At 39.0% G+C, this 16,127-nt stretch overlaps 1 long non-coding RNA gene and 1 pseudogene across 1 annotated transcript in view; one reads left to right on the forward strand and one right to left on the reverse strand.

Annotated features, from left to right (window-relative positions):
• Positions 1–16,127, reverse strand: part of LOC139438925 (uncharacterized) — a 135,945-nt gene that overhangs the window by 100,839 nt on the left and 18,979 nt on the right. The gene's annotated exons all lie outside the window — the stretch shown is intronic.
• LOC101422042 (dolichyldiphosphatase 1 pseudogene) lies at positions 4,795–11,110 on the forward strand (annotated as a pseudogene).

Raw genomic sequence — 16,127 nt, forward strand, 5'->3', positions numbered from 1 at the left:
TCAATAACACCCCACACCAGTGCTCCTCCCTTGATATAGTCGAACCACTCCGTGATCCAAAACTTCTTAAAAAATTAAGCCTAATACATTGCCAAATTCAATTAGTAGGAAAATGAAGTAGTAATGATAGGTTTAAAGATTAGAAATAGAATACATAATAATTTAGAAAAACTAAAAATGAAGTAAAAAATAAATTGGGGAATTAAAAAATGAAAAATATTGTAAATTTTTTTTTTTGACATTTTGCCTTTCATCACTATAATTGGTGTTGTCCTGTATGTACAGTGGCAAGGCAAGGATAGTTCCTTTTTCATTCTAAATCTTGTATGTGGCAAACATAAAGCATCTGTAAAATAATGTCAAAATCACTAAATGAAGATTATTAAAATTGTGATCCCTAAACAAATTGAATATTTTGGGAAGAAGAAAAGAAAACATCAAAAATCTTTTCTCTTATTCTTCATGTATCCACTTCCATAAGAATGTCAATTTTATCTTTCTTAATAGTTTGAGGGTTTAGTATAAAAATGGTTGGATCATTCCCCCATGATACTTTTTTCTAGAAAGAGAAATGAATTATATGAGTTAACTCAAGAACTTTAGGAATAAAGAAAGGATGACATTTGAAATAAAATACTTCAAATAAGGAAGAGAGTTTTAAAGTCATGTTTAGGACAACAACAGAAAGCTTGGAATGACGGTAAGGAAAAGCTGGATAGAAAGAAATCAGTGGAGAGAAATTTTTGTGACATTGTCAAGTGTGCCTGACAGCAAGAACTAAAGAGGAAAATCACACTGGGAAGGCACATTCAGAAGAGTGGCTTTATAAATAAGATCTCTAAGAGTTAGGAGGAAAATACTGCCTCATTTATAAAAAAAGATTCTGGAACTCATGGAGTCAGATAACAAATTATGAACACCAGCTGCTTACAGCCCTGTTTGAGGCTGACAAGTATGGTCAGTGAAGTTGGTGGACTGTTAGCTCTTCTGAACTTAACAGCACCTACTTTATCTGCTAACTCTTTAGGACCTTGAGTGTTCTTCTTACCATGTTTAACTCTCTTTGGGCAGGTATTGAACTCTCAAGAGACTTGGAGCCTCTAGAGGGCAAAGAATATGTCTCCTATTTCTAAACCGTCAGCCTTTATGACGTAAAAGGAAGTGTGCTCCTCTGCCATTGGCATCCCTTAAAATGTTAATGGAGAAAATTAAATTTTACTTGTACTGTAAAATGAAGAGGAAAATGCTTGATGTTCAAATAATGTCACTACTTAGGTTGAGTCCAATTGAAAGATTTAGAAAATTATGAAAAATTAAGTATCTGCATTGCACTAAATTCTGGGTAAATGTAATCTGATCAGATCATTACACAAGTACAGGATACGTGAGATCATCCCAAGTATGTAAAATGAAAGAATTTTTCTATATGTATACAGATTGGACTGAAAGAATATACAAATATGAAATGTAGGTGATCGGATATTTAAAGTTGTTATAGCTATTTATAAAACTGATTTGATCACAAAACATCACAATTCCCACCTAAGCACAAAAGGATATAAGCACTAATGCATTTATTGCTAAGACTTCCTGTATCTATGATTTCAGCAAAGTTTCAAAACACTGTTTTCCTATTTTAAATTCACTCATTTAACAAATATTTCTAGAGCATTTTGTTCTGGGAACTGTATCTTATGCCAGGCACGTGTACATAACTAAGGAAGACACAACCTCTGTTTACTTTCTAGAGAGGAAAACAGATGTTGATGGTAATGATTTCTCAATTATCTATTCATACAACAGATATTCATCGAGTGCCTTATACCTGCCAGGCATTCTACTGGACCCTTGAAATTGTAGCAGTGACCAAAAACTCCTTGTTTTCATGGACCTTAAATTAGGGCAAGAAAGAGATAATAGCAATAACAATGTAAATACATAAAGAGAAAATCTATGGAAAAATAAATAAATCAGAGCAAATGAGACTCTGAATGGAATCCTGAGGGTTCTGGTCTGAATGTATATAGGATGGTCAGGGAAGCCATCCCCAGAGAGAGGGAAGGATTAGACAGGGAATGAAGCAGTTACCAGGGGAGGAATGTCTTCTGCTCAGAGGTGGTGATATGGTAGCAGTAATAATGGCTAGCATGTATTGAGGCTAGTTATACACCAGGTAGAGTTCTACACACTTGAAGTGTATTAACTTGTTTATTCTACATGACAATCTTTTGAGGGTTTTTACAGATGAAGAAACTGAGGTAAGAGAAGTCACCTAATTGTTCAACCACATTGTACAACCACAATTTCAACCCAGGCACACTAAGTAAGACAAAATTCTTTTTAAAAATAAACTAAGAACATCATGTTTTAGTATATGGATAAAGCTGTAAAGAAAACAAATAAAGGTTTAAAAATAACTAGGGGTTCTGTTAAGATGACCGCACTGTTGAAGGCCTCTCTGAAGAGACATCCCACCAGAAAACTGAAGGAAGAAAAGGAGCCAGAAAAAGGAAGAGTTGGTACAGGGGCATTTCAGGAGTAAGGAACAACATGTATCTATGTCCTGAGGCTGGAAGGAGCTGGGCATATTGGAGAAACCTGAGGAAAACTGGTAAGTCTGTAGCCTGAGGACTGAGGAAAAGCTTTATGAGAGCAGAGGTAGGAGAGATGGACAGAAGTTATGTAAAAAAGTTCTGCTAGGGAATTTGAATTTTTATAATTGTGAAGCCATTTTATTCAGAGTATTATCTGGTTTTTCTTTTAAGGAAAACCCCTGGCTACTGTGTAAAGAAGGGTTTAGATAGTAATGGACAGTTGATAGAAAATGTGTTATTTTATGAAGTGTTTGGGTGTTTTTTAACTATATAACGCATACAGATAAGGACCAAGTCAACAGTCACGGCAGATTTGTATAGATGCTTACATATATGAATTTTGGGGTCCAATATTTAATTGGGAATAAATAAAAATTTCTTTTGAAAAACTTCCATGGTTGTGCTCATTTTGGTTTTTTAAACAGATTTCACTCAAGAGATATTCTGCCCATGTTCCCGAGGATTTCTGAATCCTTCTCACCATACCTGGAATTGTTAAGTGAGGAAGGAAATAATGTATATTGTCTGTCCTGTGAACTTCAGCTTTTAATTTTTTGACCATTTCTCTGAGTACAGAAGGACATTGGAATATAGTTATGGTTTGTTAGAACTTGACATGTTTAAATACCTTTAGCCACACATTTAATTTATAATTCTCTGTCAGAAGAGGCTGTTGACAGAAGACTGTCCTGGAACTGTGCAAACGAACTCCACCTTAATCTGCTTTCACAGGAATGCTCAAGGTTTTATAGCACACTGTGGTTTTGAATTTAGGATCAGATTTGGAACTGAACTGCTTTCCGTTCAGTAAAGTGGAACTAAAATGTCACAGCTGTGAAGATTTGAGTCTTTGCCCTGGAAAGAGCATTGTCCTGTCACGAGCACCACCAAGTGGCCTGTGTATATCCTACAGATCTCCCAAGATGTCTTTGATTGCAAGTTTCCACCAGACTTGACCAGCTCTTTATATGAAGAGTGACAAATTTTAGGCAGATTTCCTAAGAGATGAAGTCAGTGACTCAGAGAATCCATTTGTCGGACCTCTCCAAGATGTAATCAAAGAATAGAAATCACTGCTGTCATTTGAAGTCTCAAATGTGTCACTAAAGAGTGCTGTTTGATGTACTCACTAGATTATTGCAAATGGGTACAATGATATAAGGGAAATAAAAATATAGTCCAAAACTTGGGAACATCACTCTCCCCACCATGTAGGCTGGCTTCCTTTCAGACAACTGTAGAAATATATTCCAATTGAGCAACCTTAACCTAGGAACAGGAAGAAGAGGAATTGCCACTATTCTCAGTTTCACCTCAGAACATTTCTCATGCTATATACACACAAACATATGGTACAAAGATTTTTCACATTGATACCTGACCTAATCTTTTTTTAACTATCCAAGAAACTAGGTTCAGTAGAGCCCTAGGAAACATGGCCTCTGACCTCAAAAAGGTGGAACTCCAAGGCCAATAATACATCATCATTTTCTTCTCTGGTTACAGATTCAAAATGTGTGCTGCAGAGAAGGAAGGAGAGGTAAAGAGAATTAACTTGAAAGCAGGGCTTCAAAGAATGCCTCCTAGAGCCCTAATCCCCAGAATCAATCCCCATTCCTCTTCATTCAATTTATGCCTCATTTCCATTCTGATGAGCAAAATTAAAACAAATTTTAATTGATCGGAATCTATTCAATATCTTAGGAATTTTAATCATTTCAGGATCAAAGAATGTTGCCTAGAAATCATTTCTGTAAGCAATAAACACAATTCCATGAAGTAATTAAAAAGAAATTACTTCATGTTTTCATGAAACAATTAAAAACAAATGCCATTAAAGTTGAAGAAAACAGGTCACAATGCACTTGTAAGAGACAGAACTTTTCCTATTAAGAAAAACACATATAGGTATGTTGGTGTAAACACATATAGGTGTGTTGGTGTAATGGATTTCTAAACAGGCAGCCATTGAGAGCATCCACATGCCCGGGTGAGGCCCCAGAGCTGACTGCCGCCCAGGACACCTGAGGACACGGAGCAAGGCAAGGCTGGAGTCCTCCGGTTCCTGCATCACACTCATGCTGCCTCTTGCAGTTCACAGAATCTTTCAGGTCCTTTTGTCTCCATGGTGGAGCCTTAAAAATTGCTGTGATGTAGGGTGATTCCTCCCCCCTCCCTCCACCCATTTCGAGTTGAGGAGATGGCGATTCTCTTGAAAAGAATACATGATTTGTCAGTGGTGAAGAGCTGGGGACCACAGCAGGCCAGGCTTGCTTCACTCTGCAACAATTTGTACCGACTTCGTAGTTTTCAAAAAATTACCATGCAGCTCTGGGTAAGATGGCAGCAGACAGACAGGGCTCGCTCCCGCTTCACGGTGGCAGGTGACCCTCCCCCACTTGAATATCCTGCAGGTGATCGCTCCAGCCACCTCCTGGCTGACCTGAGCCTCAGCCCTTCATCACTGTCCGTTTTGCGAACTTTGTCATCTTCAAGCCAGAGCTGCACACAGTCTCATTCCTTGGAAGCCTGGCACTGAACGACGGGCTCAACTGGCTGACCCAACACTTCATTCAGGAGCCTTGGCCCTGTGGAGGCTCCCACGCAGCAATGGGCACCAAGTACAGGATGCTTTCCAGCCTTTTCCAGTCTGTGACATTCTTCTCCATCTATTCCTTCAAGAACACACCAGACAAACAACGCCAGCATTCCTGACTTGCTGGAATCATGTGCTCTCCCTGGGCTCCTCATCACAGCGTTTCTGACTCCTACAGCACAGTCTACCTGTTGTACCACACTGGAGCCAGGTTCTATGGGGGCATCACTGGGAGCCTCATAGCCATTGCCTGGTTGGTCTTCACCCAGGAGGTCCTCACCCCGCTGTTCCCCAAGATAGCAGCTCGGTCTCTCTCTGAGTTTCTCCTAATTCGAGACAGGAGTGTCATCATTCACAGAGTGGTCCCGTTTGAGTACACAGTAACCCGAGCACTAGCCAGGAACAGGCAATGCAAGCTGGGGGATGAAACTGCAGTGACCGTAAGTGTGGCTGGGTTCAGTTCCAGGTCTGGTCTGCACAATGACATGTAGAATGGACAGAATGACTGATAGAGGGATGAAGCAGAGACCTCTACATACTCAGGTCACCAAGTGGAGCCTTTTTTTTTTCTCATTTTAATTTTAGTGCACACGGTGGACCAAAGGGTTGAGCCAGTCCCTCAACCAGGACGCTGGAGGGCCTGCTGCCAAGGGGTCACATGGCCAGAGACTCTCACTGTGCTGCTGGTCAGGCAGAAAGTGTCCTTGGCATGGGCACCAGGGTGTGGGGTAGCGGAAGGCTTATGCCTCTGGTCTCTGGGCCAGGAAATCCAGGTAGTGTGAAAAATATGTATTTATATTTTTTTGCTTTTGTCAAAGGCAGATTGGATTTTGGAGATGAGGCCACCAGAGCCTGTTCTGCAGTGGCAGCACAGTTTCCCAGGTCAGCTTCCCAAGCCCTTTTCTCTGAGCCCATGAGTCAGACTATTCCTCCCTGGCCGTCCCCCTTCCCGCTCCCTGCCACCATTGCCATTCCAGAACCTTGTTCATATTTCCTTGTCTGGGGTCGAGGGCCCAGAGAGCATGTATCCAGAGGCTGCCATCATTGTGTTTTACCCTGGATTGACCCTATACCACAAAGGTTTTCTCTGGTCTCCTGTCCCCAAGACAGTGGTCCCTTTCCAACAAAGAGCCTGCATACTGTGGGTGAGCAAACCCAAGCTACTTACAGCCCTTTTTTGTCCTGCCATCCAGTGGCAGATAGTCTTCTTTCTCACTCGGACCAAATGCAAAAGAACCAGGAGCTGGGAGGAAGAGTAGGGCAGCAGGTGCCTGAAGTCTCCCTTCCTTCTGAACATGCCTCTGTCCTTCCTGAGCCATCTCCAATAATCTGGGAACCCTCTCAAGTTCACACTGGGTCTGGGGTCTGGGCTCACAGAACCCCCAGGGGCCCAGCTCCGAGGAGTCCTCCTCCTAAGGGACCTGCTCCCTATGTTGCTCTGAAACAGTCATGGAAAGGAGATGCTTCCAGACTTGGGCATTTCTAGATCTGAACCAGGATGCTTGGGACCTTTGTTCAAAGCCTTTTTCCCTCCTCTTTTCTTTATGGAGTTTTCTAATCTGCTCCTGACACACAATATTTTGGTGCTTCCTTTTCTCTCCTTTGTTAAAGACAGTGTCCAAAAGTCATTCCAGATGCTAGGACCAGGGGCTTATTTCTGGGGAAGGTAGGTCAGTCCCCACATTTCCCTCCCCTTTCCTTTTTTTTAATTTTACCTTTTGCCTGCAAAAAGCTAAGTGTGAAGTGGTTTAAGAAAATCAATGAAATGCTTTACTACTGTTTTAAATTAAAAATTTTAACCCTGAAAAAAAAACACTACCATGTATAATGTCTCATTTTTCTCTCCCAGCAATGCTGCAAGATGGTTAAAGCAGACATTATTTCTGATTATTAGGTTGGTACAAAAGGAATTGCAGTTTCAGACTGTGAATTTTAAATCATTAAAACTAGGTTCAAACACATCTTTATTAATAAAGATAGGAACCATTATAATCAACACATTTTTGCCAACAAGAAATGTTTGTTTATTCCTGTAGTATAAAAATCCATGCTTTGGGATTTGAAGAACTCTTGGAAAACATTTTCTGTACCCTGCTGGTTGTGGAAGTGTTTTCCCTGCAAAAAAAAAAAAAAATTGTTGAGATGCTTGAGGAAATGGTAGTCAGTTGGCAAGAGGTCAGGTGAATATGGCAGATGAGGCAAAACTTTGTAGCCCAATTTGTTCAACTTTTGAAGTATTGATTGTGCAATGTGCAGTCGGGCGTTCACATGGAAGAATTGGCCCTTTCTGTTGACCAATGCTAGCTACAGAAGTTACAGTTTTTGGTGCATCTCATCAATTTGCTGAGCAACTTCTCAGATATAATGGTTTCACTGGGATTCAGAAAGCTGTAGTGGATCAGACCCACCACCAAACAGTGACCATGCAATTTTTTGGTGCAAGTTTGGCCTTGGGAAGTGCTTTGGTTCTTCTTCTTGGTCCAACCACTGAGCTGATCATTGCTGGTTGTCTTATAAAATCTACTTTTCACCACACAACAATAATGGTTCATTATTGTTGCATAGAATAAGAGAAGATGACACTTCAAAACGATATTTTAAAATTTTTGGTCAGCTCATGAGGCACTCACTTAACAAGCTTTTTCACCTTTCCATTTTGCTTCAAATGCCAAACAGCCATAGAAGGGTCAATGTTGCATTCTTCAGCAACTTCTCCTGTAATTTAAGAGGATTAGCTTCAAAGATTGCTCTCAATTGGTCATTGTCAACGTCCAGTGGCCGGCCGCTATGCTCCTCATCTTCAAGGCTCTCTTCTTTGCAAAACTTCTTGAACCACCACTGCACTGTACGTTCGTTAGCAGTTCCCTGGGCCAAATGCATTGTTGATGTTGTGAGTTTTCTCCACTGCTTTACAACTCATTTTGAACTCAAGAATATCACTTGAATTTGTTTTTTGCCTAATATCATTTCCATAGTCTAAAATAAATATAACATAAACAGCAAGTAATGTCAGTAGCAAAAAAACATAAAGCAGGAAATGAACATTAAAATGATATATAACATAACCACATTTATTTAAGAATGTATGCCAATATCAAATGGCAAATTTCAACAATGTAAAACCGCAATTACTTTTGCACCAACCTAAATAACGAAAAACTGGCATTAAATTTGTCCAAGGTCAGGCAGAGCTGAGAGCTGGGAGTAGAACCAAATCCACTAAATTCTAGCCCAGTTTCCTACATACTATTCTCTACTGCCACCTTCTATATTCTAATAGTCATCTATAATACTTCAAGAATCAAAGATAAAGTGACTAAGAGAGCCTTAAAAAACCAGGGAAATAGAATTAGATGAAACTTTTCCAAAGGAAAAGTGGGTCCAGAAAAGATTGTCTATGTTATGTCTTTTATTTGCACACAGTCACCTAAAGGGGGAGAGGGGCCTTAAAAGACATAGAAGTTTTTCTTTAAGTCATATTTTATAGAAAGAAGTCTGTGAGGCAACAAGAGTTTCAAGGCTCTGAAGAAGTGGGGAGATCTGAAATTCTACCAGTGGAGACTTCAATTACTACACATCCTTTTTATTGCACATGCTGAACTGAAAAAAATAGTTTTGTCTATAAAAAAGCAACTGGCCTGAAGATTTTATGTTTAGTAGCAAAATGACTCAAAAGAGATGGAAATTCCAGAACTGCTTCCTCCAGATTGGTGAGCGGTCATGTTTGAAAGTTAGGTTTGTGCTTTAGTTTAAGACAAAGTAGGATAATTAAAGGCATCTCTGGACAGTGGACAAACTCTCAGCAGGAAGCTAGCTTCTGAGATTCACAGCTATGAAGCTCTTTCAGAAACACAGGGTCAAAAACCTTGTTCCAACCCAAATCTGCCACTTGGGAATTGATTATTCTCAGAACCTCAGTTCCTTCGACTGTAAAATGATGAAAATAATGATCATGACTTTGGTGGCCCTCTTTGTGGAGAGTCACCCATCAGAGGGTACTGGTGAGATCCTTTGCATGCATTTTTTCCAACAGTCTGCACAAAAATCTGAGAATATAGGTACTACTCTAATTTCCATCTGACTAGACCAAGGTCTAGAACAGCTGCTACAATGCTCAGAGACATCACTGGTCTGTCTGATACCAAAGGCTTAACTTGCTAGTGGACACTAATTTTTTTTCCATGGTAACATAATGAACTGACATTCATATTTTATATAGTAGTCTCTTGTGAGCTTTGTTTGTGAGTCATTTCCCTCAAGTCTAGCTCCAAAATGATATTAAATTTCTGATACTTTAAAGCTGAAGATGGGATTCCAAACTATGGTAACAATGAAATTTATACGTATCAGCCAATGAATCAGTCATTGGAACCATCCTTCTAGGCCTATTTCCAGAAATTTCAGCAACTATCATTATGCTGCCATCACCACTAATAAATTGTGATGGGATGGCAAAAAGCAGTCGGGTTCAAGCTGAGCTCCTAACTCCCAAGCTGAGTGTGAGAGCCATCATTTATGATATAAAAACTGCAAAACTGAAGAAAGTACCTTGAACTTAAGCTCTGACTAAATATCTTTGACATCTCAAAAGAGACAGTAGAAAGAACAGAAACTGACCTTTTTGCCAAAAATAAAAACATGAACTTGACTTTAGGACAGACCCTTTCTGTGAAAAACTAGCTGAGACTGCTTTGAGGTGAAGTGAAGGATGGGCTGGGAGAGTTTCAAAGGGTGAGCTGTGTTGTTTAGAGAAATGGTTCTTAACTGAGGAAAGCAGAATGTTGATTTTACAACAAGGCATGCTCAGACTATCAGCAGGCACCGCCCCCAGGCTCCATTTACTTGTAATACACTGGTATTAGATACCAAACAAACTCCCCAATCATTTCCCTATTAGATCAGAGATAAAGGAAAATCCTGCATGAGCAGGTCTTGGAGTTGAATAAGTGGAGAGGTGGAGAGGGCAAATCATTGGACCAATCTGAAAGGAAAGGGTGTGTGTGTTTAAAAAGCATTTACACTGGGCTAGAAGTCCTACAGTTCCAGCCAGTAGGAGGATTGAGATGATATATAAGCAGAAACACAAATCCACTAGAGAAACACTTTGAACTTATAAGACATTTTAGGTAAAATATATTTCCTGCCTACTCCCTAAGCAAATATTTAAAACAAACAGAAAGGAGGAAAAAATAAAAAAATTAAAAAACTGAGGTACTTTAATCTCCCTGGTATAGGTAACACCCCCTCCCATTTCTCCAAATTAGTTTGGCTCTAGAAAAGGTCTAAGTAGTCTAACATTCTATGGACCATTGTACAATTTGTATAAGTTGACTCCATCACTGCATGGCTTGGGAGTTCAGCCTATCTGGTGAAAAAGGCAAGTCATGTGGAGAATTATTTGTTTGAAAAAACTACAGTGTGAAAATAAGCTCTGAGATCCAGGTCTATGTAGCTCTAACCCCTGAGATCCAGGTGTAAGCAGCCCTAACCTCTGAGATCCAGGTCTAGAGAGCTCTTACCTCCGAGATCCAGGTCTTCACAGCTCCAACCTGAGATCCAGGATTACCCAGCTCCAGCCTCTGAGATCAAGGTCTATGCAGCTCTATCCTCTGAGATCCAGGATTACACTGCTCTGGTCTCTCAGATCAAGACGTTCGCAGCCCTAAGCTCTGAGATCCAGTTCTATACAGATCTAATGTTTGAGATTCAGGTCTACATAACTCTGAGATCTGAGATCCCGGTCTGTGAAGCTCTATCCTCTGACATCCAGTTCTCTGCAGCTCTCACCTCTGAGATGATGGTCTTTACAGCAGTAACCTCTGAGATCCAGGTTTACAGAGCTCTAAACTCTGAGATTCATGTCCTGGCAGCTCTAACCTTTGAGATCAAGATCTTCACAGCTCTAACTTCTGAGCTTTAGGATTACACAACCCTGATCAAGGTCTTCACAGCTCAAACCTCTGAGCTCTAGGATTATATAAACCTAACCTCTGAGACCCAGGTCTCTGCAGACTAACCTCTGAGATCCCAGTTTACACAGCTATTTCAAGACAAGAAGAGGGTCGTCCCTTTATATGCAGATCTAAAGTAAGACTACTTCCTGCAGCATTATTTGCTAATATTAATGAATCCACAGTTATGAAGAACACCTGATGTTGCCTAATTGCTTTTATTTTTTTTATCCCCCCCTTGTTGTTTGCACTCGCTGTCTGCTCTCTGTGCCCATTTGCTGTGAGTTCTTTCCATGTCTCTCTGTGCTATGGGCCAGTTTGCCTTCACTAGGAGATCCTGGGAACCGAACCCAGGGCCTCCCATATGGTAGACAGGAGCCCAATTGCTTGAGCCACATCCACTTCCCCACCTAATTGCTTTTAGATCTGCTTTAACTCCTGTGAGGAACCATGACCTTTCTTGGCTCATTTCCAAAATATTATCATCCAGGCAACAACATGGTTTGCCAATCATAGTCTGACAAATAAAGTACTAAAAGAAACACCAGCATCTTTAAATTACATTCACTTTCCTGAACTGTTTCTATTGATGCTTTAAACACCTTGGTCTAAGCTAGGGTCTAGTTTTTCTTTATTGAGATCCTGGATAGGCTGAATAATAGCTCCAAAAAAAAAAGTCTGCATAATAATCCTTAGATCCTGTGAAGGTTCTTTAATGTGGCAAAAGGGACTTTGCAGGTGTAATTATTAATAAGTTAAAGATTTGGGGATATGGAGATTATTCTATATTATTTGGGTTCAGTGTATCCCTTATAAGAAAGATACATGAAGGTCAGACAGAGAAGTGGACGTGATGACGAAAGCATAGATTGGAGTGATGAGACCCAAGTCAAGGAATGTAGAGGCAAAGAGCCCCCAGAAGAAAACAGTCCTTCCAATATTTGCTGTTAGCCCTAAGACTCATTTTTTGGACTTCTAACCTTCAGAACTATAAAAGAACACATTTGTGTCATTTTAAGTTACTCAGTATATAGTAATTGTTATAGCAATAACTGCAAAGCTAGTACAGACCCACTTATAAATTTGCAAAACTTTTGAAACTTTATAGTAATCACCTCATGAAACACCTGCAATGTTTGCCTCACCCTCCACCCTTTCCTGAGCATGGTGCACAGAGCTGGTTCCTCATGTGTAAGCTGTCGGCTGACTGGACATCTGACTGGACTATCTACAGCAAGAAAACAGGAGTCCTCCAGAGGCTGCAAAGCAACCTGCCCAGTGAGATTCTGCATTCAGTGTGAGACCATAAAGAAAGCAGTAGAATTCAAGGAAAGGAACAAGAGTATAAAAACAGAAACAGAAGATAGAAAATCTAAGGAACAAGTAGGACAGAGTCAATAGAAGAGGGAGTAGTGGATACCATCTTCTGGAAACCATGTGGACATACTCCTTTGTGGTTCTTAGTGCCTACAAGGTCCCCCCCGCCCACCTGGTGCCCTTAAATAACCACTGATGGACTGTGGTGAACCACACTCCAGTTCTCCATGAAGCCTGATTGTATAGTTGCTGAGATTGATTCTTGTGCTTCCTTAATTCCATGTAGTCTTATAATAACCACACCCTACCTTGGATGACCTGAGTAGATTTTTGTTCTTTACAGTCTTAATGAGCCTAATCATTATTCTCTGTACCCTAGTTTCACTGGGCTAATCTTTTTTTTTTTTTTAATTGTTTAGGGCAAAGAACTTGAATAGACATGTCTCCAAAGAAGATATACAAATGGACAAGAAGCACATGAAAAGACAGTCAACATCATTAGTCATTAGGGAAATGCACATCAAAACTACCTCATACATACTAGGATGGTTATAATTTTTAAAAAGCAGTAAACAAGTGCTGACAAGTATGTGGAGGAATTGGAACCCTCATACATTGCTAATGGGAATGCAAAATGGTTCAACCACTGTGGAAAAGAGTTTGGCTTTTCCTCAAAATGTTAAACCTAGAATTACCACATGATCCAGTTATTCAACTTTTAGGTATGTACCCCGCCCCCAAAATTAAAAATAGGTGTTCAAACAAAAAACTGTACATGAATGTTTATAGTATCACTTTTAACAATAGCCAAAAGGTGGAAACAACTCAAACATCCAATTGGTAAATGAATAAACAAAATGGAATACTATTCAGTAATAAAAAGGAATGTAGTGCCCATACATGCTAAAACATGGATGAACCTTGAGATCATTGTACTAAGTGAAAGAAGACAGACACATTTGTATCTGCTGGTTTAAATTCTGTACTATTTCACATCTAGCCTTTTAGTGTGGCAAATTATGTTTTACTTTAAGCATTAATGATTCAGAGTATCTGGTAATAGCTAGAAAATTCTTTTATAATTTTTTATACTATGTACAGATCATTCTTCATCAATAATGTGTCCCCAATACAGCTGTATTTTCCAGAGCCTTTATGCAAAATAAAGGTTTTCATCATTAGGTGCAAAACAAAAACCATATATCACATTGTATGATTCCATTTATTTGAAGTATCCACAATGGGCAAATCCATAGATACAGAAAGTAGAATAGTGATTGTCAAGAACTGGGGGAAGAGAGGACTGGGGATTATTTGCTTAAGAGTATGAGGTTTCTTTTGAGGGTGATAGAAATATTCTGGAAACTAGATTGTGGTGAAGATTGCACATTGTGAATGTACTAGATGCCACTGAACTGTATGCTTTTAAATGGTCTAAAATGATTAATTTTACGTTATGCAAATTTTACTACCAAAAAATCATACACCATGTGGCATAGCATTTATTTGCCACATTTTAGATATTCACTTCTACTTATGGTTATGCTAGCAGACTCCTCAAAGTCTGCTCTGACTGCAAGTGACCACAAAGGTTATTCTTTTTCTTGCAAGGGTCCAGCCTGATATATAACACACACACACCCCTCTGCATGATCTCCCATAGTCAGATCCAGGACTTCTTTCCACATGGGCCTCTATTGTCAGCCTAAAATTTACAGCTCATTTTGCAGACAGGAGTAGAAAGCCAGCTGATAGCATCTATCCAGATTAATCTAATCCTGGGCTAACCTCTGAAAGAAGGAAAAAAGCTATTCAAAATCTAAACTCTCACAGATCTTTTACATCACAATCTTAATGAGATTAAGATATGTTAAAGAAATTGCTCCATTTAAAAAAAATTTTTTTATTGTCTTTTTTTTTTAGATACATAGATCACAAAAAATGTTATATTAAAAAATACAAGGTTCCCACATTCCCCACCCCCCACCCCCCACTCCCCACTCCTCCCACATCAACAATCTCTTTCATCCAGTGTGGCACATTCATTGCATTTGGTGAATATATTTTGGAGCACTGCTCGACCGCATGGATTATAGTTCACATTGTATTTTATACTTTCCCCCAGTACATTTGGTGTGTTATGGCAGGATATATAATGTCCAGCTTCTGTTCCAAAGTGTTTTTCAATCAGCAGATGGCGCTCTAACATATTGTTGACAAAAAGAAGGTGTTAAAGGCTACTTCTTAAAAGCCCTTGATTTATAGGAAACTTGGAATAAACTTTTTAATAATTTAGATGTCCATTTCATACTTGGAAAAAAGTTCACTACTTTTGGCATTAGTTGACTATCTCCAAAATTTAGAAATCCTAAAATATTTAAATCACCACATAGAAACTGCCTTAAAACTTTATCATTATTATTATTCTCAACTAATTTAGATTGCAGGCATCCTGTAGACTAGGCATTTTGATAGGTCCTCAAATAAAGCCTCTGATTTAATCCTAACAATTTTTCAAAAGAACAAATAATTTTATTGATACATATTAATAAAGCATACAATTTATCCAAAGTGTATAATCAATGGTATTTGGTATAATCACATAGTTGTACATTCATCACCTCAATCGTTATTAAAGCATTTTCATTGTTTCAAAATAATAAATAAAAAACAGAGAAACAAAAAAACAAACAAGAAGATTCTTCACCTCCTAATCTCTCTGCTTCCTCTGTGGTACATAGTTGTTATTTACAGCTTTTCTTGGACATTTATTTATTTTTAAGCAGTTTTATTGAGATATATTTACACACCATAAAATCTATCCAAATGTATCCATACAATCTATACTAAAATGGCTTTTAGTATAATCACAATATTGTACATTCATCACCTCAAAAGATTTTAGAACAATTTCATTACTCCAAAAAGAAAACTCCACTCCCCTTAGCAGTCACCTCTTTTTTTTTTTAAGATTTATTTATTTATTTTCTCTCCCCTGCCCCCCCACACTGGTTGTCTGTTCTCTGTGTCTATTTGTTGCGTCTTCTTTGTCCGCTTCTGTTGTTGTCAGTGGCATGGGAATCTGTGTTTCTTTTTGTTGCGTCATCTTGTTGTGTCAGCTCTCCGTGTGTGCGGTGCCATTCCTGGGCAGGCTGCACTTTCTTTTGCGCTGGGCGGCTCTCCTTACAGGGCATACTCCTTGCACATGGGGCTCCCCTATGCAGGGACACCCCTGTGTGGCAAGCAGTCACCTCTTAATCCCTCTAGCTTCCCCACCTTTTACAAAACCACTGATCTAATTTCATTTTTATAAACTGATTTTTATTTGCATTTTATATAAATGGAATCATACAACACATAGCACTTTGTGTCTGGTTTCTTTCAGTTAGCATACTGGGGTTTTTTTGGTCTGGTATTAACATCTTGTAATATTAACATATATTAATTCAGTTTCAAAGAAAAGTGGCCTTATATAATGCAATTTTACCCCTATTCATAGTTCACATGTCGTATTACTATGCTATACATTCCCAAGTTATAAATTTTTTTACCTGCTATTCATTTCCAAAGATTAACACATATCCTTTTGTGTTTTTTAAAAACAAATCAATTTTATTGGTACACATCAATAAAGCATAAAATTCATCCAAAGTGTACAATCAATGGTAT

This window comes from Dasypus novemcinctus, chromosome 5 (assembly GCF_030445035.2).
Source record: "Dasypus novemcinctus isolate mDasNov1 chromosome 5, mDasNov1.1.hap2, whole genome shotgun sequence".
Classification (NCBI taxonomy): Eukaryota; Metazoa; Chordata; class Mammalia; order Cingulata; family Dasypodidae; genus Dasypus; species Dasypus novemcinctus.